The sequence below is a fragment of the Populus trichocarpa genome, chromosome 4 (genome assembly GCF_000002775.5).
Source record: "Populus trichocarpa isolate Nisqually-1 chromosome 4, P.trichocarpa_v4.1, whole genome shotgun sequence".
Classification (NCBI taxonomy): domain Eukaryota; kingdom Viridiplantae; phylum Streptophyta; class Magnoliopsida; order Malpighiales; family Salicaceae; genus Populus; species Populus trichocarpa.
This window is the reverse complement of record NC_037288.2, coordinates 1,089,468-1,102,187: the sequence shown is the minus strand read 5'-3', so window position 1 is coordinate 1,102,187 and position 12,720 is coordinate 1,089,468. Positions and strand designations below refer to the sequence as shown.

At 34.3% G+C, this 12,720-nt stretch overlaps 1 long non-coding RNA gene across 1 annotated transcript; it reads right to left on the bottom strand.

Moving 5' to 3' along the window:
* Positions 1–3,831: 3,831 nt before the first annotated feature.
* LOC127905231 (uncharacterized) lies at positions 3,832–10,909 on the bottom strand. The gene is made up of 2 exons (XR_008059048.1): positions 10,240–10,909; positions 3,832–3,864 (listed from the first exon to the last, which is right to left on the bottom strand). It is a non-coding gene; the product is annotated as an uncharacterized LOC127905231 (long non-coding RNA).
* Between the last annotated feature and the right edge of the window lie 1,811 nt (positions 10,910–12,720).

Below are 12,720 nucleotides of genomic sequence, written 5' to 3'. Positions count from 1 at the left end.
ACCAATCAGTAAAAAGTCATGATGATGAAATTAAGAAAAAAATTGATGAAATTGGTTGGAAAAAAAATTCACTTTCCATGAAGTCAATCTCTTACATATCTTATCCACAATACGTTTCCACATTTAAATTGAAAAAAAAATGATAAAATTGAGAAATGCTTGACTATTCATAACCAATGAAGATCTATTTGATAAGTCCTAAATCACACCTTTTTAACAACATTCTACTCAATACTTCAACATCAATATTAAAGAGAGGATGAGATAAAAAAAAAATAAACATCTTGTTTATATTCTTTCTCCATAGAAAATTCCTCAATAGGGAAATAATTCACAAGAAATGAAGCTCTAAGAGTAGAAAGATATTGATGGATCTAGCCTTTCCATCGATCATCAAACCCATACACCCCATCCAAATAGTCCCATATAACAAAGTCAAAAGCCTTGTGAAAATCTAACTTCGAAAGATACCCTTTTGCTTCTTTCTCCTAAGATGACAATTTCTTGTCCCTGAGTAACCCCTCCCCCCATACAATTTCCTGGTTTTTTATGTACCTTATAGAGCCTTAACTTTTGTTTTCAAGACTTTGATTTTGCTTTGAATGTTACCAACAGAGTCCTTATTTCATTCCCGTAAGACATCCTGTAGCACCCTCACAACCATAATAACCTTATATTCCTCACCCAAAGAACCCATAGCTTTACACCAAAAATCTTAAATTACTAGATGACAATATGCCCTCATCCACTTGCAATCAAAAAATTAAACTTCATTAATCTTCACATGAATTAACCAATGATTTGAAATGGATTTAGCAAAACCAAATAAGGTCGAGGAAGAAAATATATTTAACCAATCCCTAGACACAAAAGCTTTATCAATATGTGTTACAGAGTTGCCTCTAGACCAGGTAATTTTTTTCCCATTAACAAAAGTTCAATTAAACAATAATCATTAATGCACTCCAAAAAAGCATTCATGTTACCAGATATGAGTAACATACTCTCCTTTACAATAAAAAAGTTGTGTCTTATTGAAATATCCCAATAAGAACCTAGACTTTGAAATTCACGAAGTGCTTCCATAAGTTCTTTTTCATACAACTATCATTATAAATGTAAATTACTGAAATCATACAATTGACCCTAGACTGAATACTTACCTTCAATGTGTATTACTCTACCATTCATATCCACAATTATGTTCATGACATAAAGATAAGAAGAATCCCAAACATATATTATACCTTTTGAAATTCCTACAGAAAGAGCAACAACCCAGTATCTAGTATTACGATCCCAAATAGAGTTAATTAATTTCTCATTTACCACTACAAGCTTCATTTCAATTACACATAATAAGACAAGATTAAATCTATTAACTAAAAATCTCAAAGCCATTTTCTTATCCTTAAACCCAACCCCAAAAACATTCACATTCTATGTAATTAAGTTACCCATAAGAATATCAGAAAACCCAAACCCTTAGATGAAAGCTTTAGTGAAACTTCCCATATCATCCCAAATCTCATTTTCCTTCAAAATGAAGCTGGAGGGGGTTGTATCTTGCACGTGAAGTGTATGATCTCATTGTAATTAATATTGCACCTATATTATCTAATTGATATTGCACCCACATTATTAATTTGATTCCATTTCTTTAAGGTAAGAAGAAAACACTTGCAAGAGCAATGAGGTTAATTCAATATGAAGATGAGCACACTAGATATTTGACTCATTCTTTTTTGGAAAAGGTATTATGTTATCTACCAAACTATCATGTTATCTACCAAACTGTATGTGAAAAAAATAATTCATGTTTTAATGAGATTATAATAATTAATTAAAGAAGTTAACAAATGAGGGAGGAAATATACATAGAGAAGATCATTTAAAAAAGTGAAGAAGATTGATAAATATATGGAGAATAGGAAAAATAATCATAAGGGTTGGCAAGTTGTATAAGGAGAAGAGTAATTCGGTTCAATCCTTTACGTTAAATTGCTTTTGAGACTAATTAGGGGATGAATGTCTTTGATAGTGACAAATTAATATTATGTGGATATGATTATATCATGATAATTATCAGTTAGATTAAAATGTCATCAAATGCGTGCATATATTTAATGAACATATGATCTATCCTTCTAATAAGAGAAAGATAACATTTGCAACCTGTATACAAAACAAAAAACTCTCTTCCCAATGGCCTCTCCTCCTCTTATAAAAACTACACCTGCCCAAAGCCACATCCACCACCTCCTCACTGTTAAACACAAAGCCAACTTCATCACTCTTCCACTCCTAAAGAACCAAACCTTTTTACCACTACACTTAAATCACCAAACATCAAACACACAACTTATTGCTATCTACCTTGCCTGAACAACCATTATTTTAGATTTTATTTGAGAGATTCCCCTTTTGGTTAGATTATCAAACTCTGAGTAGAGCTTTTAAAAAAAATGGTGTAGTGATTATTTTGTATATATCATAAAGAAATAGCAGAAGAAATTTTAGGTTTGGATTTGTTATTATGAAAACATATTCTTCACAATAGGAACTCATTGGAAAGCTTAATGGAATATAGTTTGGGTGATATCATTTATGTGGAAATTTGAAGTGTAATCAACAAGTGTCTACATATTCAACATCTCATTTTCTGCTTAAAAAGCATGTTCCATGTATTGTTATCCATTTCGAAGCCCAACAAAAACATTCAAAAAAGGAAAGAAAATATAAAAAAATTAAAAAAAAAATACAAGAGTAAGAAGAATATATTAGAACGCCCAGGGAATTTTCAAATACTGGTTTAAGAGGATCAAAATACCTAAAATTAAGAATTTAACAGTATCTTTTTTACTGATGAAGTCCTTATTGACAAGAAAAATTCAAAATTAGATGTTCAAAGACTAAATTGGAAATTTTCAAGTTTTAACTAAATTTATTGAAGGTTTAATTGCAAGAAAAATTAAATTTTAAAGTCAATTTAAGCTTTAATTCGAAGAAATTAAAGTCTGGGTGTCGAATTGCAATTTGAAAGAGTCAATTTAGTCAAATCAAAGGCTTAATTGCATAAATATTGAAGTTTGATAAGCAATTAGGGACTTGATTGAAGGAATCCAAAACCAAGGACCAAAACAAAACGGCGTATGAATGCAGGATTTGAAATTGATCAAAAGAGGGGCCTGTTGCGATGTCGCGATCGCACAAATTAATTACCCTAGCTTAAAACACACAAGATAGTATAGAGCAAGCAAGGGGTCGATCCCACGAGGAAGGTTTAGTTCAGATTTTTATGCTATATGTTATGTAATTGGGGGGGGTTTGATTTGCAATGATCTTAAACTATGGTAGAAATTAAACTAACAAACAAAATCAATTAAAACTGAAATATATCAAGAAAACAAACCTTGGTCGCAAGCACACATCCACCTACAGAAATCAGAACCGATCCTTGAAACGAAACTCCAGTTTATATTCTGAATTTTTATCTTTTCTTAATAGTGGTTAATTAACGGATCCGCCGTATAACTAGCCCTAACCAACAAACAATCACAGTGTCCGCACTAATGATTTAATCCAATGGCAGCCTTAAGATCTAGATAAATTCATTAATCTTAACAACCAAGTTGTCAACTTGTGTTGCTTTGACCGAATGTTCTCCCTAAGTTTAATAACGTAGTTCCGCTACAATTATCAAGCTTAGTTGCTTCACAAGTGTATATGCCACAACTCCGGTTTTGATATCAAACTTAGCAATAGATTGTTCACAATAATAACTTAGAGTCCGCTCTAGCAATTAAGATAAACAATCATAGGAAATATGCATAGGAAAACAAACATACTCATTCATAATACAAACTGAAAATAAATGGAAGAATAAATCTCACAGTTCTTGAAATCTGAAGGTGTTTGCGTCCTTGCAACCAAGAAAACGAGCTTAGCCTTGCATATCTATTGAACAACTACTCTTAAAGATGGAAGAATACATGATTTCTGGGTAGTAGAGGGGAGAGTTTGTGTTTCTTCTCTTATGGCTGCCACCCCTCTTTCTTTGATTCTACTGCACTCTCTCTCCCTCTCTCTTGGCTCTCTTAATAGCATAAACTTAGCTGCCTATTTATACATAAATTGTAAGTAAGAAAAATCAAAGTTCAAGTGTGAACATCAAGAGATGGTGGTAGTGTGAAGGCGGCTGGTGGCTGGTGGCTGGTTTGTGGTTGGTGATTTGAGGTTGGTGGCTGCCTTCCTTGACCTTCTGGATTGATTTACTTGAGGAGCTAAATTGCTGAAATTAAAACTTGGATGTCGGTTTTGATGCTTCGGGATGTAATTTGGATTCGTTTCTTCACGAAACCTGTTTGCCGGCAGAATTCAGTTGTCATCTTTGAAAACTCATATCTCCCTCATATGACATCGTGTTTGGCTGAAATTTGGAGCGTTTGTAGGCATTTGAGTCAGGAATACAAAAAAATTAATTTTGCATCAATTGGATATCTACAGCTCCAGATATTGAATTTTGAATGGACAAAGGTCAACACTAGCAGAATGCCACTGGAATGGATGTTATTTCCATGCTCTTTGTATTTTTATTTTTCTTGACTTAGATTTCCAGAAAGGTATGGATGTTATCTTTCTAATGCCACTGGAATCACTTCGTTTCGACTTTTAGAGCTCACGCTCTGCATAAAACATCGACTGAGGGTCAAATCTGCCAATTACCTCCAATTTACTCCTTTTTGCATCTTTCATCTAAAGGTGCCTTCAAAACATAAAACAAAAAATATCAAGGCATTTTATACATAAAACAATAGGCAAAACACTAGTTAAATGTGAGTGAAACTATCGAATAATATGGTTACATCAAATACCCCTACACTTAGCTCTTGCTCGTCCTCGAGAAAGGATAGATAAAATCAAATTGAAAATAACTATGATCAATCTCTTAATCTCCCATCAATGTCCAAGAATATATGCATTATAAACAAGAATACAATCAAGAAGGATACAGAGTATAAATTTTCTTGAATTCATTTACATGCAAACTTCAAAGCTCAATTAATTGTCAGGATTTAAATGAAATCTATGCCATGCCAAAGTGATAGGTCCTCTCATTGATATACACTCCAACACTCACGTGTTTAGGGCTTATGTGTTTAAATCTCTCAAATTCAATCAATGAATATAATCTACCATAAGCTTGCTCTTTAATCTTATCTCCATTACTAACATATTACAAGCAATGCATGAATCAAAAGGTCTTATATTCCGGTTGTAATGGGGCTAGGGGTAAGGTGAGGAAAAAGAAAGTAAAAGGAAAGGTTCAAACCAAAGAAAGTAGAGCATTCTGAAAAATGATATTTCAAACAAGATATTCCATCAAAACACATAAATTTTCCATCTGTAAGCACCAATGCTTAACTTCTTTTGATTTCAAGCTCTTTCAACATAAAACCTTAAGAACATAAAGGAATACTTTGTTGTTCTTTTTTTTTCTTTTTTTTTTCTTGTTTTTCACCTTTGGCAACTTTGCCCATCTTTTCATCAAGCATCACTTCTTCTTTCTTTTCACATTATTTCCAACCATAATTCCATGAGATATCACAAGTATATGCTCTACTAATCCTTGGCCAAGGGAAAAGGAAAACATATATAAAGTTAAGGCTTATACATGGATAAAGCAAAGAAAAGATAAACAAGCTCAAAAGGGGTTTACTAAGGACAATTTGCTTTAGGTTGGCTTTTTGGCTCAAGTGGTTAAAATTTCTAATGCCTTTATCATCTTCATGTATATATGTAATGTGAATGTAATCTCAACAAGATATGAAGCAAGTTCTAGAGATACATATCATTGAAAGAATGCACAATCAAAAAAATATAATGTTGAAGGCTCAAAAGCTTGCATTGGTATAACACTATAAAGTCAACATGGCATATTCTCAAAGTCAATCCTTAAAACAATTAAATCTTAAAATTGACATGCACACTCATTCATTTGATTTATATCTTCATCTATCTCAACTAATTCTCATACATAATACTCATATTCTCAAAAACCAATGGGAGTTCAAAAGATCAAACATAATTTTATTTTTTGAAAAATAACAAAGAAAACCAAAATTCTCTTAATAACCCCACACTTAAAACACAACATTGTCCTCAATGTTGAAATAAAAGAAAAGGAATATAAGAGAATGACAAATATAAAGTAAAATACAAAAAAATAAAAGATAACGAAAAGGAAAGCAAATCTGAAAATTTTTTGTTGGGTTGCCTCCCAGTAAGCGCTTTTGTTTTATGTCATTGGCTCGACATGTTGCATGTTCATTCTTCATAGATTGGTTCAGCTAACTCTACAGAAGCGGTGAGTTCTGTCGTCCAACTTTCATAGAAAGGTTTCAAGCGATTCCCATTGACCTTGAGTACTTTGTTGGTTTCTAAACTTGTAATTTCAACTGCACCATAAGGAAAAACATTAGAAACAACAAATGGTCCAATCCAATAAGCGCATAATTTTCCAGGAAAAAGTTTCAAACGCGAATGATAAAGAAGGACTTTGTCTCCAACATGAAACTCCTTTCTTGTAATCATTCGGTCATGAAGACTATTAGTCTTTTCTTTGTAAATCCTTGCATTCTCATAAGCATCATTTTGTATCTCTTTAAACGTGGTTCCAGTCTTTTTGGGTACCAAAAGGATAGACGCCACCCATTCACTGTCCGTGATGGAGAGAATGACTTTTGCATCATGGGGGACAGTTTGAAAAGCTTGCAAAGCCAATGCTGATTGGTACACCCTTTGGGGAACACATATATGCCTCTCCATCTGTTTTATCTTCGTAAAATCATAGCCATAGCTCAAAGCTACGCTTAATCCATCCTTACTATCAAAATCACAAAATTGTTGTACACACTTATCAACTTGGTCATAGCATGTGATAGAATAAACATTGCTATAAGGATATGTCATTGCATCATGAAAATTAAATTCAATTTTTTCATCTCCTACCTCCATAGACAAAGTATCCTTACCACAATCAATCTTTGTATTGACAGTTTTCAAGAATGGTCTCCCAAACAATATAGGAGTGTTGTTTGATGAATCACAAGAATCATGTTCCATATCAAGAATATAAAAGTCACATGGAATAACCAAACTATCAATCTTGACTAGGACATCTTTTATCACACCAAGTGGGTAAACAAAACTACGATCCACAAGTTGTATTACAATGCTAGTTTTATTCAAAGGTTCAAGACTAAGAGAATCATAAACATGTTTAGGCATAACACTAATGGATGCACCTAAATCGCACAAGGCCCTTTTGAAACTAGCATTACCAATAACACATGGGATAGTAAACGCACCTGGGTCTTTTTGCTTCAAAGGCATATTCTTTTGAACAATAGCAGATACAACTTCACCCATACTTACCGTTTCGTGACCTTTCAATTTGAAAGCTCTCTTGGTAGTACACAACTCCTTCAAGAATTTGGCATACTTCGGAATTTGCTTGATAGCATCAAGCAAAGGAATGTTGAGTTCCACTTTCTTGAAAACCTCTAAAATCTCTTTTTCTTTGTCCTCTTTCTTTGAATTAGAAGAACTCACAGGAAAGGGTGGAATTGTTTTAAAACTGGAATTCATTGAGTGAGGAGTTACCTTTGGAGTAATGGTCATTGTTTCAGTTTGTGGAGGAGGAGGATGTTTCTTCTTTGTACTCAATTCGGTTTCTATCTCTTCTTCTTCCTCCATCTCAATTTATTTCGACCTTTGTTCTTTAAGTTCTTTTCCACTTCGCAGCATGATCGCACTAACATTCCCTATTGGATTCAATGCTTGGGAGGGCAATTTTCCATTCATTTGTGCTTCCAATTTCCCTACACTTGAAGCTACTTGCCCCATTTGCTTCTCCAAGTTGTGAATACTTGACCTTGTTTCCTGTTGAAAAGACATGACATTTTGCTGCAAGGTCATAGTGTTAGAAGCCAAAGTTTTCATCATCTCACGAAGATCATCATTGGATGACGACCCTATAACATTGGAGTTTGTGAATGGAGGAGGGGGTTGTCTTGCTTGATAATTCTGTTGGGATTGAAATCCATGGGGATGGAATTGTCGGCCTTGATTGCTTTGTTGAGGTGGGTTCCCATAGCGTAAGTTGGGATGATCTCTCCATCCAGGATTGTACGTGTTGGAAAAGGGATCATATTTACGTTGGGGTTGTCCATTGAATGCTCCATCAACTGCATTAGCATGTTCAATGTAATCTTCTTGCATTGTTGGGCACATATCTGAGGCATGTCCTTGTAAGGAACATATGCTACAAACTTTTACCTGCTGTACATTTCCACAAGCCAAAGAACGCACAAGAGAAGTAAGATCATTAACTTTATTTTCAAGGTTAGAAACACTTACCTCATTTACTCGTTTGTTTGAGAAATCTCCACGAGTGCCAAACTGTTTCGAGTTGGCTGCCATGTTTGAGATCAATTGGCGTGCAGCCTCAGGTGTCTTATCTACCAATGCCCCTCCACTTGCAGCATCAATGATACTATGGTCAGTAGGCATCAATCCTTCATAGAAATATTGAATTAGCAACTGATCGGTTATTTGATGATGAGGGCATTGAATGCACAGTTGCTCAAATCTTTCCCAATACTCGGAAAATGTCTCTCCATGAGATTGTCGAATCCCACATATTTCTTTCCTTATGTTGGCAACTCGAGATGCTGGGAAATATTTTTCAAGGAAAATCTTCTTCATGGCATTCCAAGTTCCAATGGAACCTGGGAGAATAGAGAAAAACCATGTCTTTACTGCCCATTTTAAAGAGAAAGGGAAAGCTTTCAACTTAACCTGTTCTTCATCAACTCCATTCGGTTTCATGCCAATGCAAACCATATGGAACTCCTTGAGATGAGTATGAGGATCTTCTCCTGCAAGACCATTGAATGTTGGTAGCAAATGTATAAAACCAGATGTGAGCTCAAAGTTTACATTATTGTCGATGTTTATGCACAGTGGCTGATTTTCCACGTTAGGAGCAGCAAGCTCCTTGAGTGTTTGTTGTCGTGCAACAACCATGGTGTTGAGGCGAGCTTCCTTTCGTAACCTGCGTAAAGTGTTTTCTATTTCGAGGTCCAACTGCACTTGACTTTGATTAGTAGAACGGGTTACAGACATAAATCTTCAAGAAAACTCAAAATAAACCAATCACACAAGAGATTGAAAACAATGCAAATTGTACAAAAATTCTACGCTGGAAAAATAAAACTGCCTAAAAACACTAGAAAACAGCGGAATTTGGCCTCGATAGGGTGGGGTTAGTGGTTTTACCACTAGTCCTGTTCAGAACGTTGTTTCCCTTCAGGAAACAAAAGGCCGATACCTAATTCCACCAAAAAAATCTGTTTTGAACAGTACCGCTGCCGTAAGTGAACAGTACCGCCGTAAGCAAAAATTCTGTTTCTTTTTTTTTTTTGAATCACAGCAAATAAAAATAACAGTACAAGCACAAGAATCAACTAAAATTACATCCTCGGCAACGGCGCCAAAATTTGTTGCGATGTCGCGGTCGCACAAATTAATTACCCTAGCTTAAAACACACAAGATAGTATAGAGCAAGCAAGGGGTCGATCCCACGAGGAAGGTTTAGTTCAGATTTTTATGCTATATGTTATGTAATTGGGGGGGTTTGATTTGCAATGATCTTAAACTATGGTAGAAATTAAACTAACAAACAAAATCAATTAAAACTGAAATATATCAAGAAAACAAACCTTGGTCGCAAGCACACATCCACCTACAGAAATCAGAACCGATCCTTGAAACGAAACTCCAGTTTATATTCTGAATTTTTATCTTTTCTTAATAGTGGTTAATTAACGGATCCGCCGTATAACTAGCCCTAACCAACAAACAATCACAGTGTCCGCACTAATGATTTAATCCAATGGCAGCCTTAAGATCTAGATAAATTCATTAATCTTAACAACCAAGTTGTCAACTTGTGTTGCTTTGACCGAATGTTCTCCCTAAGTTTAATAACGTAGTTCCGCTACAATTATCAAGCTTAGTTGCTTCACAAGTGTATATGCCACAACTCCGGTTTTGATATCAAACTTAGCAATAGATTGTTCACAATAATAACTTAGAGTCCGCTCTAGCAATTAAGATAAACAATCATAGGAAATATGCATAGGAAAACAAACATACTCATTCATAATACAAACTGAAAATAAATGGAAGAATAAATCTCACAGTTCTTGAAATCTGAAGGTGTTTGCGTCCTTGCAACCAAGAAAACGAGCTTAGCCTTGCATATCTATTGAACAACTACTCTTAAAGATGGAAGAATACATGATTTCTGGGTAGTAGAGGGGAGAGTTTGTGTTTCTTCTCTTATGGCTGCCACCCCTCTTTCTTTGATTCTACTGCACTCTCTCTCCCTCTCTCTTGGCTCTCTTAATAGCATAAACTTAGCTGCCTATTTATACATAAATTGTAAGTAAGAAAAATCAAAGTTCAAGTGTGAACATCAAGAGATGGTGGTAGTGTGAAGGCGGCTGGTGGCTGGTGGCTGGTTTGTGGTTGGTGATTTGAGGTTGGTGGCTGCCTTCCTTGACCTTCTGGATTGATTTACTTGAGGAGCTAAATTGCTGAAATTAAAACTTGGATGTCGGTTTTGATGCTTCGGGATGTAATTTGGATTCGTTTCTTCACGAAACCTGTTTGCCGGCAGAATTCAGTTGTCATCTTTGAAAACTCATATCTCCCTCATATGACATCGTGTTTGGCTGAAATTTGGAGCGTTTGTAGGCATTTGAGTCAGGAATACAAAAAAATTAATTTTGCATCAATTGGATATCTACAGCTCCAGATATTTAATTTTGAATGGACAAAGGTCAACACTGGCAGAATGCGAGTTTGGACTTTGAAGGATGTGATTTCCATGCTCTTTGTATTTTTATTTTTCTTGACTTAGATTTCCAGAAAGGTATGGATGTTATCTTTCTAATGCCACTGGAATCACTTCGTTTCGACTTTTAGAGCTCACGCTCTGCATAAAACATCGACTGAGGGTCAAATCTGCCAATTACCTCCAATTTACTCCTTTTTGCATCTTTCATCTAAAGGTGCCTTCAAAACATAAAACAAAGAATATCAAGGCATTTTATACATAAAACAATAGGCAAAACACTAGTTAAATGTGAGTGAAACTATCGAATAATATGGTTACATCAGGGCCACATAAAGAAAATTAAAAGTTTGATGATCAATTGAGGGTTAAAATATACAAATCAGAAACCAAAGACTAAGATGAAAAAGACGTTAAACTTTGAGGCTAGTAATTGAGCTTGATAAGAATGAAATTGCATGAAATTAAGAGTTTGAGAGGAAAATATAGGTGCAATTAAAAGTAATTGGAAAAGCATGGACTAAAAATTGAAGTTTGCTAGATCCCAATTGAAAAAAAAAAAAACCTTAATTTTAAGGTTAAACGTAGACGACGCGTTTTCCAGCCACTGTTTAACACTTCAAGCCTTTTCAATGGGTTTTTATCAAAGGTTGGCTACGTTCCTCTCAATATCAAATGGCCATAAATAAGCTCCTTGGTCTCTAAGTTTGGAAAAACCACCAAAATCTCCAAAACCAAGTTTATTGTGAAACAATCATTGTAAAACTAGCAGAGGTACATAGCTCACAACTGTAAACATACCAAAAACTCTCTCATTTTGATTAGATGGCCAAGTTTTGAGGAATGGGGATCAATCTTTGATCAAATCCATAAAAATCTTAGCTTGAAACCCTATAAATACCCCTTGAAAAATCAAGGTAGAGGCGGGAGAAAAAGAGAGAAAGAAGTGAGGAAAAGATTGATAAAGGAACTCTAAATGTAAAGATTTAAGATCCTAACACAAGGATTTCCTCAACTTGAAAAGAAAAGCAACAAGTTTGGAAAAGAAGGAACCAATGGGCAACAACTATTATTTGAGCTTGAGAGGTATAAAACATTCATTTAGCGTAGTAGATGATGTCCATAAGGTACACCTATATTTTGTTTTACATGTTTAAATATGTTTTTGAACTTACTTTAGTGTTATGATATCTTTTAGTTTTGATTTTGATTAACATGTAAAAAGATTGTTTTTATTGTTTAAATCTTTCTTTGGGTTGTTTATTGGTGTTCCTGAATCTTTAGGTGATGTTTGTTTGATGAGTTTTGATGAAATGAAGTGATTTTGAAATATGTCAAATGTGACGGCAAGGTTATGATGTTTTTCTGTGTTTGATGATGCATGTTTCTAGGTTTTTAAGTTTTGGTTAGTTCTTATTAAAGGTTTAAAAAAACATTTTGAATCTAAAGTGCACAAATATACAGGCTGTTTTAAGTTGGTAGTTTTGAAGTTCGGAATCTATTGCATGATTTTGATGTTTTGATATTATTTATTAGTTCTTTTTATTCAAACATATTTGGTTATGGTGGTGTGACTTGTTAGAATGAACAAAGCATGTTTTAGTGGTAAAAAATGCAAGGATCAATAATCTAACATCCATTCACTTTTATTATCATTTAAACATCATGATTTTATCGAAATGAGTTTCAATTCAAAATCAAAACCTTAGGATTAAATTCCATAAAAAAAACTTATTATTAATGCAAATAAACCCTAGATAATTTACTAATCAAGCATAAAAAAGTGTTATGTGCA